Below are 18,727 nucleotides of genomic sequence, written 5' to 3' on the forward strand. Positions count from 1 at the left end.
TGGGGTGAGCCTTAGCAGGGAGCGGTAGTATACCGTACCACCCACCGCCATTTTGGCAGCTCCCCATCCATCAGCCTTTCTCTCTCCTCCGCCCCAGCCTCCCCTCCATGCTTGTTCTGAGGATCGGAGCCTCGGCTCGCACGGGAAAGCGCACGTTTTTGAAAAAGCAGGGGGGGGGGGGCGGAAGGGGTGGTCGGAGGAGGGGGGGGTGCAGCGTTAATGCGACGTCAGGCGTGGTTAGACGCCCACATCGCTGGCTCCACAAGCTATTCTCTCTTTCAGGTGCACACAGCTTATGGAGGGACACAGAGCTGACAGGCGCATGTGAGTGTGGGACACAGGTATTCCCAGGCAGCATTTACTTAAGCACCAGACTGGGTATTGGTAGCAGCGGCAGTTGCTGAACTACATTGCTCAGCAGTCAGTGCATTTTTGTGGTACCTCTACCTTTGTTAGCACTATGGGCATAAGAGGTACAAATACCCCGAAAAATAGGGGCTCAAAGGGATCCCCCTCTGCAGCACCTTCCCCTCTTGAAGGACCTGGGGAAGCTGGCCAGGGCGAGCCGTCGGGGTCAGGGGCTGCAACTGCTTCTGGCACTTCAGCCCCTGTATACATTACGCAGGAGGTTTTTTCCTCAACCATAAATGGTTTAGAGGAAAGATTAGTGGCCTTAATTGCATCTTCACTCAGTAGAAGAAAATGCACTACGTCCCCCTCTGTCACCCAGGACCCTCAAACAGAGGAACTCTGGGGGGAAAAAGGAGAGGAATCCCTCTCGGAAGACCGGGATGAGACTGATGATTCCTCTTCTGAGGAATCCAGTGGAGAGGGGCCCTCTTCAGCTTCTCGGGATGAGAAGGTGTTGGTGCAAATTCTTGCTGGATTGGTCCGCTCCACATTCAGGTTATCCGTATCTGAGTCAAAGAACCCTCCTCTTGTTTGGGTTCACTGAAGCCTCCTCAAACTACACATGCCTTTCCTGTTCATGGTTTACTGGAAAAAGCTTATTTATTCTGAGTGGGATCACCCAGATGAAAACTTTTTAGGAGGGAAAAAATGTTTAACACTTTATCCTATGGAGGAAAAATTTTCTAAGATGTGGGGTATACCGGCGATTGACGCCACCATATCCTCCGTAAATTAAAGTCTGACTTGTCCTGTTGACAACGCTCAGATGCTTAGGGATCCAACTGATAAAAATTGGAATTCCTGTTAAACGTTTTCTCCATGGCATGTTCAGTGGCTCAACCTGCAGTGGCAGCAATTGGAGTTTGTCAATACTTGAGAGACCATGTTAAACAGGTGCTCAAAGTTTTACCTGAACAGCAGGCTCTGGGCTTGGCCAACCTACCAGCGGCTTTGTGTTTTGCTGTTGACACAATCAGAGATTCTATCCTCCAGACCTCTCGCCTTATGCTTGGGTTGGTACATATGCGTAGAATCTTATGATTGAAAAATTGGTCAGCCGAATCACCATGTAAGAAGCTCCTGGCAGGGTTTCCCTTTCGTGGTGCAATACTGTTCGGGGAGGATTTGGACAATTATATCCAAAGGATTTCTAGTGGGAAAAGCACCCTTTTGCCAGTAAAGAAAAGGGGTAAATGTCCTTCCTTTAAACAGGCTCTTTCTCCAGTGCCAGGGGCCTCTGCCTCCAGGCAGTCACGTAGGCCTCCTCCGTCGGGCTCAAAAGTTAAATCTCAGAGTCACCCCCAGGGACAGAAGAAGTCCTGGGGGAGGAGGTCTACAAGACAGAACGCTAAAACCTCCTTGTGAAGTGGCGCCCCCGCTCGCTCGAGTGGGGGGAAGACTGCTAAAGTTCTCAAGGGTCTGGCAGGAGGATTTTCGAGACAGATGGATAGTCTCTACAATAACTGTAGTTACAAACTAGAGTTCCGGGAATTCCCCTCTCCCTGTTTCCTCAGATCAAATGTCCCCAAAGACCCAGCGAAAAAAAAGTCTCTCTTTCTAGCATTGGAGCGACTTTTGTCGCAAAAAGTTATCGTGGTAGTCCCCAAGCAAGAGCAGGCATTGGGGTTGTATTCAAACCTTTTCACGGTACCAAAGCCAAATGGAGATGTCGGACCCATTCTAGATCTCAAAGATCTAAACCGATTCCTAAAAGTACGGTCCTTTCACATGGATTCAATCCGATCGGTTGTCTCCATCCTACAAGGAGGAGATCTTCTGGCATCAATAGACATCAAGGATGCATACCTGCATGTACCTATTTTCCCTGCTCATCAAAGATATATCTGCATTTCGAAGTAGAAAAACGCTACTTTCAGTTTGTAGCCCTGCCTTTCGGGCTAGCTACTGCACCTCGGGTGTTTACAAAGATCTTGGCTCCTCCTCCTCTAGCCAGATTAAGATCCTAGGGTATAACGCTAATAGCATACCTAGACGACCTGCTCTTGATAGATCGGTCGGTAGCCTACTTGGACCAAAACTTGGTCACCACAATCAACTACCTGGAATACCTAGGTTGGGTCCTTAACTTAGAGAAGTCTTCTTTAAATCCAGTAAGAAGACTATAGTATTTGGGTCTGGTCATAGATACAGCCCAGCAGCAAAAAGCATTGCCATAAAGAGACTGATTCAGGTAGTCAGGGCAAAGAAGGGTCCCCCAGATGAAGGCACGTATACCCTGTGCCGAAGACGCGTAGGGGAGGGGCAGGACGGAGCTTTCTACACACAGACAGGCAGAGGATTGAACACCGCACCGCACGCCACAGGATTCATCTGTATTGCATGTTTTGGTTAGGATGGTGCACTGACGCACCCAAGCATTGTGAGTACCCTCCTGAAGGGATTGTTTTTAGGGCTTTTCAAATAAATTCCTGGAGGTATTATGCTATGAGTCTCCTTTCTTTCATATATGTCACTGGAGTGGCTCTAATGTGTGTTTTGACACTGTTTAGCTACTGTGTCACACGCTCTAATGTGAGCGCATTATCCATTGGGGTCACTGGAGAGCACTGCAGCATGCCTTAATGTGCACATCTCATAAGAAGAGCATGAGGAATATTTAGCTCTTTTTCAAAAAAACCAGCATGAGGATTGCCTGCTATTTGTTTGGACACTATTGTGCACTTTGATTTATATACTCTTATGAATGGCTTGGACTGAGATATATTCATTTGTATGAATTGGTTTCGGACACTTTATTTATCAAGTAGCACTTATATATTTTTTTTAATCATTTAAAGGATTTTTTTTTTTTTTTTTTCCTCACATTTTTTTTGCTTGGTGCATGTTACCATTTTTCATATATTCAATTGTGGATTATAGTCACTTTCTTCACAGGTGTGTGACACTGTTTATAATTTATAATAATTTTTAATATTGTATAGATTTATTATATTCTTTGTTCACGTATTTATAGCCTTTAGCGCATACACATATATTTATTTATTTAGGGCAAAGAAGGGTCCTTCTATTCGCCTTTGTATGAGGCTGCTAGGAAAGATGGTGGCTTCATTCGAAGCAGTTTCCTATGCTCAGTTTTAATCGAGATTGCTGCAAAACAGTATCCTGTCCGCCTGGAACAAAAAAAGCCCAGGCGTTAGATTTTCCAATGCGCCTGTCTCCTACAGTGCGTCAGAGCCTCAGTTGGTGGTTGATTCCCGAGAATCTACAAAAAAGAAAATCCTTTTTACCAGTTACCTGGACAGTGGTAACAACAGATGCCAGTCTTTCAGGTTGGGGAGCAGTTCTGGAACGGTCGACTGTCCAGGGCAGGTGGTCCAAGACCGAGAGGACCTTACCCATCAACATTTTGGAGAGCCGTGTGGCATATCCAGCCCTAAAAGCCTGGACGCGCAGGTTACAGGGTTGCCCTGTCAGGATCCAGTCCGACAATGCCACAGCAGTGGCTTATATCAGTCACCAAGGAGGAACCAGGAGTCGTGCAGCTCAGGAGGAAGTAAACCAGATCTTAATCTGGGCAGAAAAGCATGTACAGTGCATATCAGCAATCTTCATTCCGGGGGTAGAGAACTGGCAGGCGGACTACTTGAGTCGTCTGCAGTTAGTTCCAGGGGAATGGTCTCTTCATCCCGAAATCTTCTTGGCCATATGCCAAAGATGGGGAATTTCGTATGTAGATCTCTTTGTGTCCAGGTTCAACAACAAATGCGTTGGTGACTCCGTGGCATTGGTTTTCTCTGATTTATGCATTTCCTCCTATTCTGCTACTGCCACGACTTCTTTGCAGTATTACGCAGGAAAAGAAGTCGGTGCTTCTGGTGGCCCAGAAGAGCTTGGTATACAGAAATTGTGAAGATGGCAGTAGGTTCCCCTTGAACCCTACCGTCACGTCCAGACCTGCAATCCCAGGGACCAGTGTTCCATCCTGCCTTACAAACGCTAAATTTAACGGTTTGGCTATTGAAACCCACGTTCTAAAGAGTCGTGGGCTTTCAGGTCCTGTGATTTCTACCTTGACTAATGCAAGGAAGCCAGCTTCCAGAATGATTTATCATAGAGTCTGGAAAGCATATGTCTCCTGGTGTGAATCCAGGGGTTGGCATCCCAGAAAATATGTCATAGGCAGAATCCTTGACTTTCTGCAAATGGGGTTAGAGATGAAGCTGGCCTTGAGTACCATCAAGGGCCAGGTCTCGGCCTTATCAGTTCTGTTTTAACATCCACTTGCTTCGCATTCTTTGGTCCGAAACTTTATACAGGGGGTAACGCGCCTTAATCCTCCGGTTAAGGCGCCTCTAAACCCCTGGGACTTGAATTTTAGTTCTGTCAGCTTTACAGAAGCAGCCTTTTGAACCGATACGTCAAATTCCCTTAGTTCTGTTGACAAGAAAATTAATTTTTCTGGTAGCCATTTCTTCTGCCAGAAGAGTATCAGAATTAGCGGCCCTTTCTTGTAAAGAGCCATATCTAATAATGTACAAGGATAGAGTGGTGTTACGCCCTCATCCTAGCTTTCTACCGAAGGTGGTTTCAGGTTTTCATCTAAACCAAGATATTGTTCTGTCTTCCTTTTTTCCAGATCCCTCTTCTACGGAAGAAAGGTCACTACATTCTGACGACTGCTCAGGTTCCCAAAACGGATGTTTTGTTTGTATTGCCAGAAGGGTCCTAACAGAGGACAGGCAGTGTCGAAATCTACCATTGCTAAATGGATTCGACAAGTAACTGTTCAAGCTTATGGTTTGAAGCAGAAAGTTCCGCCTTTTCAGATCAAGGCGCACTCCACTAGGGCTATTAGTGCTTCGTGCATCACCAGGCCTCCATGGCTCAAATCTGCAAGGCCGCAACCTGGTCGTCAATCCATACATTCACCAAATTTTATCAGGTGAATGTGAGAAGGCATGAGGATATTGCCTTTTGGGCGTAGTGTGCTGCAGGCAGCGGTACAAGGTCCTCCGGTCTGATTACACACTACTTTGTGTGGTTCCCTCCCCTCAGATAGCATTGCTCTGGGACATCCCATCAGTGATTTACTGAGGCTCTGTGTCCCGTGATGTACGAGAAAGAAAATAGGATTTTTATAACCACTTACCTGTAAAATCCTTTTCTTTTGAGGTACATCACGGGACACAGAGGTCCCTTCCCCTATAATACACTTATATTGCTTTGCTACAAAACTGAGGTACTCCCAGTAAGGGGAGGGGTTATATAGGGGGTTGAACTTTCTGTCTGGGGTGTGCCAGTGTCCAATCACCTAGTGATACCCTATATAACCCATCAGTGATTACTGAGGCTCTGTGTCCCGTGATGTACCCCAAAAGAAAAGGATTTTACAGGTAAGCTGTTATAAAAATCCTATTCTTTTATGAAACCGCACACCCACACACTATTTTTAGCCTTAATAAAAAATGAATTTTCTTCAACCTAGACTAAGGGCATTTGGCTTCTGGCCCCCACCCCTATGCAATTTTGTAATTACAATAACAATACAACTATTCATTTATTAAGCATTTAAAACTCATCCTTAAAGTATATGTGAACCCTCACCTTGAAAAACAACCCATTCAGTTTAAAACATTTTTATTATTTCACTAAGTATTAATTTGTTCACGGGTGTCTGGCCATTTTAAGTTTTTTCACTTATGTAATTTATTCTCATCACTATTTATTGATTTTTTCATTTTTGTTTTCAGTTTTGGTGTCGTGTTATTACTTGTCAATTTGTTTATGATTTATGGTACATGCACATGGTACATTAGTATTGTTATGGATTAATGTACACATCATTAAGCTGATGTTTTAGCACAATTCTTTTATCTTTCTATATTTAACACTGTATTTTTGTTGTGCAGAAGAATCGCTGCTTTTATTACTTCATTTGGTATTCAAGATTTATTAATTACTAGCACGGTTTGTGTTCAGGTACACTATTTAAATTCACCTTTAGCGCAGTTTTTCCCCTTTTCAACTCCGATTCCCTGCTTATCAGAGCAGAGTGGGCGGATGACAAGTCCAAGTCTGCTCGGTTTTTGCAGAGCAGACATGGACAGAGCCACTTTGCTCTATGGAAAGCCAGAAGTAAATGGACTGTGCTGTCCATTTACACCTGACTACCCTCTGATCCACTAATAAAAAAAATAAGTCCTCTTCCATTTTTAGGCAGGTCGGAGGGTAGTCGGGTGTAAACAGACAGCAGAATCCATTTACTCCCGGCTACCCAAAGAGCAGAGCAACTCTATCCCTGCCTGCTCTGCCGTTTACACCCGCCATTGCATAGAAATGCATGGACCTTCCGATCAGGTCTGCCTGAAATACTGACAGGCGGACCTGATCGGATCACCCATGTGAATAAAGCCTGACACTTGTTGAGCATTTGAGAACAGTTTCAGAAGCATCTGATGTTAATTTTATGCTGGGTGGCCTTATCTTGTGGATTACAATGCAATAATGTTACCTGGGGATCCTGCCAGTAGGGAGCCTTCCTGCTTACGTTTGTCATAGTTTGACAATGGTCACTCAGCATGTCTGTATCCTGGACAAGCATTGGGGGTTATTTACTAAAACTCAAGACTCGCAGAATTTGGTGCAACTCTTCATAAAAACCAATCAGCTTACAGGTTTTATTGCCAAAGCTTTTTGAACAAGCTGAAGTTAGAAGCCGATTGGCTACAGTGCACAACTGCACCAGATTCTGAGTGGACCAGTTTTAAGTAAATCCCCTTCTTTGTCTCCCTATGCTGCGCACTCCTGGCCTGAATTGCAAGATAAGGTGCCAATGCATAGCGTCTTGGATACACATGCACGGACCTAAAAGTAGCAAAATAGAGGCAAAGATGTGCATACTGCTGGATTGAAATAGTGGAAAAATGTTATTTTGGACAAAAAAATAAATAAAATCCATAAACATGAGAAAACCTAAAGCTGTGTTTTTTTTTTTTTTTTTTTTTTTTGAAGGGTCTAGGTTGAAGTTACTGTGTAAGTGTGTGTACACATTAAAGCAGAACTCCAGGCAAAAATAACAAGATAACAATTATTTACCTGTTAAAAGATAAAATAACATCAGCTTTTGCTGCAATTTTTATCATATAATATGTTTACCAGAGATTTCCCCCAGTATGAATTACTTCCATTAGTTGTCCTCAGTCTGAAGGCCAGCATTATTTAGGCCACTTTTTCTGCGCCCAGGTCATCTTGAACACATCTCAACCTGTGACCGGATAGTGAAAGAAGAAACAGCAGTGCAGTAATATTCAGCGCAGGTCATCCTATAACTACCCTATCATTGCTGAGGTGCAGTGTGGGGGCAGTTCTCTTCTTTAACCTTGCCACCCCCTGTTTGTATATACTGTAAGTAGACAAAACAATCCAAGCACAAAAGTGTTCCATATACCAGGGAGATGTTTTTATATCTTGACCATATCACCTTAGTAATCCAAAATTACCATTGTCATATGCTCAAGATGTAAACAAAGCAGTCTAGTATTTTCAGATTTGCTTTGTGCTTGGATTATTATGTTTACTCATGCTTGAATCTAGTGTGATCTCAGAATACGGCCAGTATCAGAGTGGAGGACCCCCCCAAGCAGCTAGCTACTTGTTATTGGCCTGCCTGTACTGTGTGAAATAGCAGTGGCATACGTTGTACAATTAATTACTATGGAAGGGAGTGGCTGTTACTGGGCGATCTGCATTAGCGTTCAGACCACTGATTTAAAAAAAAATGATGTTGACTGCATTATGACAATGCTTCCTCAGTCTATAGAGGACTACATGGGGCATGCCCTTGACAGCCAGGCCTCTGAGAAAGGGGTAGGATGTCATCCATACCACAGTTGGTCAACCACGATAGGCTGTAATGAGACTTTGGGGTTGATTTACCAAAGGTAAATCCACTCTGCACTGCAAGTGCACTTGGAAGTGCAGTCGCTGTAGATCTGAGGGGAATATTTGAAACGAGTGGAATGATTTTATCATCCAATCATGTGCAAACAAAAATGCTGTTTCTTATTTTCTTTGCATGTCCCCCTCAGATCTACAGTGACTGCACTTGCAGTGCAGAGTAGATTTGCCTTTAGTAAATAACCCCCTTTGGGTGGAGACTGAGAGCACCCCAGCTGCTTCAAAGCAAAAATATGGCAACAAGGAAGTTAGAGGGCATCCCTGCTGCAATCAATCATTTAATAAAAGGTGAGGCTGTAGTTCAGCTTTAAGCATCAGCGTGCTAAATCTGGTGCAGTTCTGTTCTTTATAGAAACCAATCAACGCCCAGCTTTTATTTCAAAGCTTAATTGAAGAAGCTGACGTTTAAAGCTGATTGGCTACCATGCACAGCTGTAGTAAATGTCCCCCTCTGTGTTGGAGTTGGCACTGCCTGAATCCTAGGGAGAATTAACAGGGCAACAAATGATAACTACAACCATTTCCACATAAAACTCAAATGCCATTATGTATTTATCTGTTAAGTTTGAAATATTGTAGAAGGTATGATTGAAGAATTCTGTAGATCGCATCTGAAGGTTGTTCTCTGGAACTCTCCCACTTCTGTTAGGGGTCTTTTGTATTGCTAAAAAACGGATGACTCGTTCTAAACGATCCAATATGGTTTAACCACTTCAATACAGGGCACTTATACACCTTCCTGCCCAGACCAATTTTCAGCTTTCAGCGCTGTCGCAGTTTGAATGACAATTGCGCGGTCATCCATCACTGTACCCAAACTAAATTTTTATCATTTTGTTCCCACAAATAGAGCTTTCTTTTGGTGGTATTTGATCAACTCTGCGGTTTTTATTTTTTGCTAAACAAATAAAAAAAAGACAGAAAATTTTGTAAAAAATAAAAGTTTTTGCTTTTGTTTCTGTTTATAAAATTTTGTAAATAAGTAAGTCTTCTGTTTCACTGTTGGGCACCGATGAGGCGGCACCGATGAAGTGGCACCAATGAGCGGGCACTGACGATGGGCACTGATGGGTGGCACTGATATGCAGTACTGATAGGTATTGATAGGTGGCACTGGTGGGCACTGATAAGTGGCACTGAAAGGTTGCAAAGATGGGTTCTTATGGGTGGCACTGCTGAGCATTGATACGTGGCACTGATGGGCATCCCTGGTGGCACTGGCAGTGGTGGGCATTGTGAGTGGGCACTGATTGGCAGCTGCCTGGGCACAAATTAGTATTTCCCTGGGGGTCTAGGGGGGCATACCTGATGGTCCAGTGTGAATCGCTTATTAGAAAATACAATTAAACTCCGCGCCAAAGTAAAGTAGAAAAATATTAAAATAATAATTGAAATGTTAGACTGCTCCCCTACAAAGTGAAAATCCACTCCTTAATTACAAATACGTGCACAAAGGGGGCACTCATTTGATGCATTGCAATAGTTTGTGCAAATAAAAGAAAAACCAATGTGCAAGCCCTAAATTTCACATTTTAAATAACTATACAATTCATTCCTAATACAATCCTTATATTAAGGGACTAGGCAATAATACATATCACAAATGAGAAAAAACAGTCCCAATGATATGATATGTGCTTTTTCAAACAGAACAGATAAAGCAAGTGTTCCTAAATTCATGCTTGATAGTGGATAATCCTTCACCATATCAATAGCAAATCGCCCAACGTGAGCAGATGTAAAGGCTGCTTACCAGATGTATTTGACTTCTTTAGTTAAAAAGATAGTCAAGTAACGTTTTGGCAGGACAATGCCTGCTCGCATATCGATACAGCTGGAGATGTGCAGGAAATCTCTTCCTCAGAATTATGGGGCAGAATATGCAAAGATAATCAAGAAACTTGCCATAGCATAATACTGTTTATTAAAACATAGGACTAAAAACAACATAGCCAAATGGCTCCTTACAATAAAAAGTGCACTGGGGCTGCTGGCTTATCTCATACGGGAAGGCTGGATGAGCTGGACCTGTACTGCGTCTGCCTCTCAGAACGGCGTGCCTTCCACTATCTACAGCCAACAACCAAAGGCAGTTACGCATACATGCAGCCCCATATAGGCGTACTGTTGGCGCGGAGGGGTTATGTGTGTGTGTGTGTGTGTGTGTGTGTGTATGTGTATATATATGTGTGTGTGTGTGTGTGTGTGTGTGTGTGTGTGTGTATATATATATATATATATATATATATATATATATATATATATATATATATATATATATATATATATATATATATATATATATTCATTTTGATTGTAATACATGCAGGTACAAGTAAAGGGGTTACAGACCAATAAAACTAACTTTCAAACAAACTCTGACATAGCCTGCATGCAAGCAAAGCCAATTGTCCACATAACTTTTTAACAAATTCCAGTGATCACAGGTTTGTATACTTCCCCTTTTATAACATAGCTCTCAACTCCAAAAGTGTTTCCAGTGTAAGGAGTCCTAGTTGGTGATGGAGAGAAATTGCCAGGAAAGAATCATGAGTCAAATTGGTCCTCAGAAGTTAGCATCTAGCATACCCATTTGATCAGATAGCTAGTAGTGACATCTGCAGATCTGAGTCACCTTCCCAGGTAGAAGTAGTGTGTTTTTCGGATTCTAACCAGACAGTGGATTTTAGGAGGTTTACCCTAACGGTAGACCAAGATTGATATAAGTGCAACAACAAGTTAATTAAGGCTTTTTAGGCTTGTAAAGAGGATGGACTGGCTTTCTGGTTGAGAACAATCCTTTTCCTAGCATAATATAATAAGTTCAGAAATGTTCTGACAGCCACAATTTTGGCCAAGGGTTCTATCGGACCCAGTAGGCAAATATTTGGGCAAGTGGGATAGTGATCTGACTGGAAGCAAGGTCAACCACATCTAGCCAAAGAGGCTGAATGGCTGGACAGCTCCAACAAAAGACATGTAGGAAATGTGTGTGGCCATGGGGACAGTGCCAGCATTTTGCAGATTGTGTTGGATAGATCTTAGCAAATTTAGCTGATGTAGGTTAGATTCTGTGTAGAAACTTGTAGCGAATCTGCTGATGTCTGTCAGAAATGATCCACCACATTTTCCCTCTATTATTTTTAATAGTGCGTTTTTCTTCATCTTTTGGATGGCCTATATTTGATAAATATTAAACATGAAATTTATAATATATGACATGGATAAACGTTGAACAAATAATTTTTCAACTTCATTAAGTTTTGGTCTGTGTATCTAAATTGATACTACAACAATTATTAAAAGTAAATTTTTCTCAGAATTAAAAATGAAACCTTGATTCATATAGGGAGCACAGCCTGCCCATTCAGTACTTCACTTTTTTTTGTCCAGGCTTTGTTCTATAGCTTCAGTCATCATTTTTTAATTTCAAAGACACATACAGTATGGCAGGAAAGAAGTGATCACAAGAGTGGTATAAACAGCATCAGTTCTCACACTGCTTTTTGTAGATGGCTTGTAGTTCTTGGAAGACTGAGATGGCTAGAGATTTCTTTTTTTAATGTAAGGATTCCAGCCTGTGTATTTGTGACAGTGGTGATGTTTACTGGAACCCTCTTACTTTTAATTTGCACGATATGCGTTCTCTTATGATGCATTTGTCTTATTCCCATGCTAGGAATGAGATCCAATATGGGGTTATGTTTTTAGTGAAAAGAAGGCCTCAATCTCCTTGGATAGATCAGTAGTAATTATCAGGTTGTGCAGTAGAAACTCTGAGGGAGATTTACTAAAACTGGTACTGAATCTGCTTTGAGCCTCCAGTTGGTTGAATCCCCAAATTGTATAATGATATAATCATATGTATAGAAGTGTGGCGTGGGGAAAAGAGCCAATGTTTTTTTTTTTTTTTGGACCAGCCCTGTGATAAATGAAGACCCCCCCCCCCCCCCCCAACAGGTGCTGGGGGCCAGATTGAGTTCTCCTATTGGGGCTTAATTTCTAATCCTTCGCCTTTCTATACAATACTAGAACAATATGGTTTTAGGCTTGACATATATCGTATTTAATATCAAATCTATCAGTCATTTTATCTATCAGTCATCAGACCGGACTAAAAAGTGGCACTACTGGGGCCTATTTTTACCTTTTTAACCATTACACCTCTCCAAATCCGATTTCACCTTGGGACTAAAGGGCTGTGTTCGATGACTGTGTGTTTCACTTACCTGCCATCCCCGTCCAATAACAGTGCATTTAATGTAGTGCTGCACAATTCTGGGAAAAATGAGAATGACAATTTTTATGCTTAGAATAAAGATCACGATTCTTGTGGCGTAACATCTTTCACATTATACATAAAAATTGGGCTAACTTTACTGTTTTAGTTTTTTTTTTAATTCATTAAAGTGTATTTTTTTCCCAAAAAAATTGCATTTGAGAGACCGTTGCGCGAATACAGTGTGACATAAAATATTGCCACAACCACCATTGCGCTCTAGGGTCTCTGCTAAAAAAAAAAAAAAATTATATATTATTGTGTTTTATATAAATTGTATGTATGTATAGAGAGAGAGAGATATTAGATATTATATATATAATTACATACATATACACACAAAACGTTACAATGTTTATATTTTAGCGGCTGAGGAATGTTGTGAAACTTGGCAGACTGCCTGTGTGTGTGTGGTGTGTTTTTTTTTTTTTTTTTTTTTTTTTTTTTTTTGACAGCTGTCGGCTTGAGCAGAGGACTGCATAAAATCGGGCAAATGCTTTGTTGACCACCTGGCGCCCGCGCTATAGCCGAAAGACGGCTACAGCGCAGTGCTCAATTGCCACGGGTGCGCATTGGGGGAAATCAGTGTTGGCTGTGTCCCTTGGACGCAGCCAATCACAGTTTGTGCTAAATGACCAATCACAGCAGCCATTTAGCACTCGATCGGAGTGTCCAACGAGCGATGATCTGTAAAACATATGTAAACATATGAGATCTCATTGTCGGCTCTCCCTCCTCACAGAGACCGTGTGTGTGGAGGGAGAGCGACCTGCAGCTGCAGTGTGAGCCGTGAGTGTGTGAACACAAACGCACACATGCCCACAGTGCCACCTGCCTGTGTCAAGTGCCATCTGTTATCAGTGTCATGTGACATCAGTGTCACGTGTCATTAGTGCCATCTGTCATCAGTGCCACGTATTAGTGTCACGTGTCATTGTCCTGGTGCTCCAGGGCCTTCAAAAGTGTAATAGGTAGTCAACAAGTTAGATGTGTAATTTATGCTCCTAGAACACCTGAAGGTACTCCCTGCATGTTTGGCCTCTCTATGTGGCTAGGCTGTGAAAAAGTCACACATGTGGTATCGTAATACTCAGGAGGAGTAGCAGAATGTATTTTGGGGAGTCATTTGTGGTATACACATGCCATGTGAGAGAAATAACCTATTACAAAGACAATTTTGTGGAGAAAAAAAAAAATCTTAATTTTGCAAAGAATTGTGGATAAAAATGACATCTTACTAAATACCTTGGAATGTCTACTTTCAAAAAAAGGGTTCATTTGGGGGGTATTTGTACTTTCCTGGCTTGTTAGGGTCGCATGAGATCGGCCACCAGTACATCAGGTGTAATCAATTTTTTTGATTTGCACCACAGCTTGTAGACTCTCTAACTTTTACAAATACCAAATAATAGCCACTGATTTGGGTTATTTTTACCAAAGATATGTAGCCGTATAAATTGTGGCCAAAATTTATGAAGAAAAATCAATAATTTGCAAAATTTTATCACGGAAACAAAGAAAATGCATTTTTTTTTTTTCAAAATTTTCAGTCTTTTTCATTTATAGCGCAAAAAATAAAAAAAACCCAGAGGTGATCAAATACCACCAAAAGAAAGCTCTATTTGTATGAAAAAAAGGACAAAAAATTCATTTGGGTACAGTATTACATGAGGGAGTAATTGTTATTCAAAGTGTGAGAGCATTGAAAGCTGAAAATTGATCTGGTCAGGAGGGGGGTTTAAGTGCCCAGTAGGCAAGTGGTTAAGTTTGCGAGTGGGGGAAAGAATCGTGACCTTGATTCTTAATGATTAATTGTGCCGCTCTAATTTAATGGCAGTATTCCATTCACTTTTAGCAGAAAAAAGGAATGAAAGATAGGTAGATTTGGGAAGGTAAACTTCTGTAACAAAATAAAGCTACTTTTAGAGGGGTGATAGAGATAGTTTTTTGACTAAGACCCTTTTGACACCGAGCCGCCTATAGCGTCGGCGGTAAACGGCCGCTATTTTTAGTGGCGTTTTACCGTCGGATTTGCGGCGCATTTCAGCCGATAGCGGGACGTTTTTACCCCCCTGCTAGCGGCCGAGAAAGGGTTAAAACCGCCCGCAATAGCGGCGTTTTGCCAGCAGTATCCCAGCGCTGCCCCATTGATTTGAATGGGGAGCAGTGGTGGAGGAGCGGTAAACTCACCGCTCCAAAGAAGCTTCTGGCAGGACTTTTCCTGACGTCCTGCCAGTGCACCACTCCGGTGTGAAAGCCCTCGGGCTTTCACACTGGAAACAATAGAGCAGCTGTTTGAGGCCGGATTGCAGGCGCTATTTTTAACGTTATAGCGCCTGCAAAACGCCCTCGGTGTGAAAGGGGTCTCAAGCATGATTTTTGAATCCTAACTGGGTTCACACTGGTATGATACGACTGTTGTACGACTGTCATCCTACTTTGCCCTGCAACATCGGTCCTACTTCCATCCGACTTTTTAATGATCAAGATAAGATTTTGCTCCGACTTTGAGATAGTCTGACTTGTCCTTTTGACCAATCCAAAACAATCCCAGTGTGACATAAATTCCTTTTTACTGCTGCTGTAATCACCATGTCGGATATCACAAGTCGATTGGTTAGGACAATGATCCAACTTTGATCCGACTTCAGTGATATTCAATGGGCTGAAATAGGACCAAAGTAGTGCATGAACCTTTTTCAAAGTTGGTCCGACTTGTGCCGGACCAGTTAAGACGGCTCTCATAGGGAAACATTGATTTACACACGTCGTGCGACATGTGCTCCCGAAGTCGGAGCGTATGTCGCACCAGTGTGAACCCAGCCTTAGGCCGGGTTCACGCAGGTACAACACAACGGTCATACCACTTAGGACTTTGCCCTGCGACTTGAAGTCCGACTTGAATGAACGGGGATCCGACTGTGATCCCTGACAATACTAGGCACTGTGTCTGGTATGAATCTTTGGGGGGGAACTTCACGCAAAATGTTAAAAAAAAAAAAATTCCCCCTCAAAGAGCATACCAGGCCCTTTGGTCTGGTATGGATTTTAAGGAGAACCCCCCACGCCGAAAGACTGCATGGGGGCCCCCCAAAATCCATAACCCAGACCCTTATCCGAGCACACAGCCCGGCAGGTCAGGAAAGGGGATGGGGACAAGCAAGCGCCCCCCCCCTGAACCGTACCAGACCGCATGCCCTCAACATGGGGGGGTGAGTGCTTTGGGGGCAGGGGGGGTCCTGCGCCCCCCCCCAAGCACCTTGTCCCCATGTTGATGAGGACAAGGGCCTCTTCCCAACAAATTGTCAAAAATAAAATGCAGTACACAGGTTTTTAAAGTAATTTATTAAGGCAGCTCCGTCTTCTCTTCTCCATTCTCCAGCTCTTCTGCCGCTGCCGGTTCTCCCCTCTCCGGGTCTTCTCCGCTGATGTCTTCTAGCCCTCTCCGGTTCTTCTCCCTCTGTCCGCTGTCTTCTGCCTCTGCTTGGTTTTCTCCGCTATCTTCTCGCTCTTTTTCCGGGTCTTCTCCACTGTCTTCTAGCTCTGTTCTGTTCTTTTTCCGACGTTGACTTGACGCTCTCTCCCACTCTAATGCTGGGTGCGCGGTGTACCACTACTCATATTGGCATGCGGCAGGGTCACCGGAGGCCCGCCCCTTATGACATCACCGCCCCATCATGCCCCGGGTGGTGGTGTCGCAAGGGACGGGGCCTCCGGATGACATCAGTTGAAACCCCGCCCTATACCAATATAAGTAGTGGTACACCGCGCACCCAGCATTAGAGCGGGAGAGAGCCTTGTGTCAACATCGGAAGAACAGAGGGAGAAGACAGCGGAGAAGACCTGGCAAAAGAGCGAGAAGATAGTGGAGAATACCCTGCAGAGGCAGAAGACAGCGGACAGAGGGAGAAGAACCAGAGAGGGCTAGAAGACATCAGCGGAGAAGAACTGGCAGAGGCAGAAGACGTCAGTGGAGAAAGGAGGGGAGAAGAGATCGGAAGAGATGACGGAGCTGCCTTAATAAATTACTTTAAAAACCTGTGTACTGCGTTTTATTTTTGACAATTTTTTTTTCTTAGGTGAATGGGTAGGGGTACAATGTACCCCATATTGATTCACATAGGGGGGGCGGAATCTGGGGGGCCCCCTTGTTAAAGGGGGGTTCCAGATTCCGATAAGCTCCCCGCCCATAGACCCCAGCAACCAAAAGCCAGGGTTGTCAGGAAGAGGCCCTTGTCCTCACCAACATGGGGACAAGGTGTTTTGGGGTGGGGGGCGCACCCCCCTTCCCCAAAGCACCCTCCCCATGTTGAATGCATGCAGCCTTCTACGGTTCGGGGGGGGGGGGGCTCGCTCGTCCCCACCCCCTTTCCTGACCGGCCGGACTGTGTGCTCTGGTAAGGGTCTGGTATGGATTTTGGGGGGGACCAACCAAAGTCGTTTTTTCGGCATGGGGGTTCCTCTTAAAATCCATACCAGACCGAAGAGCCTGGTACGCTCTTGGAGAGGGAACCCATGCCGTTTTTTTTTTTTTTTTTTTTTTCTTCTTCAATTTGGCGGGGAGTTTCCCTTCAAGATCATCAGAGCACAAGTCGCATGCCAAAGTCGGATCAGTCAAGACTTTGATCCGACTTCAGTGATATTCAATGGGCTGAAGTAGGATCAAAGTCAGACCAAAGTAGTGCAGGGAGCATTTTCAAAGTTGGACCGACTTGAGTTGGGCCAGTTAAGACAGCTGCCATAGGGAAACATTGATTTTTTTCATGCGACATGAGCTCCCAATGTCGGAGTGTTTGTCTTACAAGTGTGAACCTGGCCTTATACAAAATCCACCAAGCTCACCTTGACTCGCCCCCTGACCTAATCTTCTCTGTGCTGGCCTCACCTGCACCTCGTTCTGCATCCTGCATAGAATTAAATCCACTACAGATAGGGGAGTATAGCCCCACTCAAATCCATTCACTGTGGGTGGTGGAATTTTGTATAAAAAAAATAAAGTTGTTGTTTGATTCCCATTTCCACCATTTGGTTCTGGTGATTTAAAGTGGATTTAAACCCAATTTTTTTTTTTAATTAAGGCTTGCACCTTGTACAGTAAAGGATTTCATGTCATCTGTGCCCAGTCTTACCACGAAGAGTTAATCCAGCTCTGAGCAGTCCTCTTATAATTTTTTTTTTTTCCAGTGAGATAAAAATGGTCAGACAGAGAAATAGATGTCTGTTTCTCCCCCTTGCTGTGAGTGAAAGGTGATTTACATATCTCATGCAGGAATGTGTGCGAGGCATTCTGCGTACTTCAGATCCCCTCCTTTCTTCTCCAGCTCTCCCAGGATTGGCTGCGCCACACCTCAGCATGATTGGGCATGCTGAAGTCATGTGGTGACTTTCCTGGGTTTTGACCTGATGTTGGTGATCATGGGGCATAATCCACTCCAGCAGGAGTTCAGTGTAAGACATATCATTGCCTGGCCAAGGGGAGTGTAGAGGTGGGTGGGGAGTCTACTGACATCACGACTCCACCCACCGAGCTCCAGACAACAAACCCACCCACAGAATCTGCAGTTTTTCGGGTCTCGTAACAGACAGAGGGGAGATATTTTGTCAGGAAAGGATACATGTAGGAGGCATGTATATCCTTATAGATGACCACTATGGCAGTAGTTTAGAAAGTGGGTTTACATCCACTTTAATGCCTCGTGCCTACGCCGCTTTTACAGGTATTTAGTCTTTTTTTTATATCTGCCTCTAAATGCCCCTGCATGTTGGCCTATATGTCCATGCACGCACAGGTGTTTACAGGAGTTTAGAGGCCCCCCCCCCCCCACCAAAGTCATGTTCACGAGAGGAGCTTTTTAGCATTGCCTGACACGTTTAAATGCAGGTAAACAGGTGGTGTCTGCCTATCCCAGGTGAAATACTTATTTCTGCAAGATTTCTGGTAAGCAAAGTCTGATTGAAAAATGAGTGGATTCCTGGTCTCTTTTTGAACAAACTTGTTTTCTTGTGTTTCAAGGTAGAGAGGGCACAACATGGACCAAAAGAATACAGCAGGAATATTTAGCTTTTTAGACAGCCATGTGTAAACCTATTAGCGCGTGTGTTTTTTTTGTTTTTTAAAGA

The 18,727-nt window shown here is 43.6% G+C and overlaps 1 protein-coding gene across 1 annotated transcript in view; it reads left to right on the forward strand.

Annotated features, from left to right (window-relative positions):
• Positions 1-18,727, forward strand: part of GTF2E2 (general transcription factor IIE subunit 2) — a 149,827-nt gene that overhangs the window by 19,074 nt on the left and 112,026 nt on the right. The gene's annotated exons all lie outside the window — the stretch shown is intronic.

Source organism: Aquarana catesbeiana, linkage group LG01 (assembly GCF_042186555.1).
Source record: "Aquarana catesbeiana isolate 2022-GZ linkage group LG01, ASM4218655v1, whole genome shotgun sequence".
In the NCBI taxonomy this organism is placed as follows: Eukaryota; Metazoa; Chordata; class Amphibia; order Anura; family Ranidae; genus Aquarana; species Aquarana catesbeiana.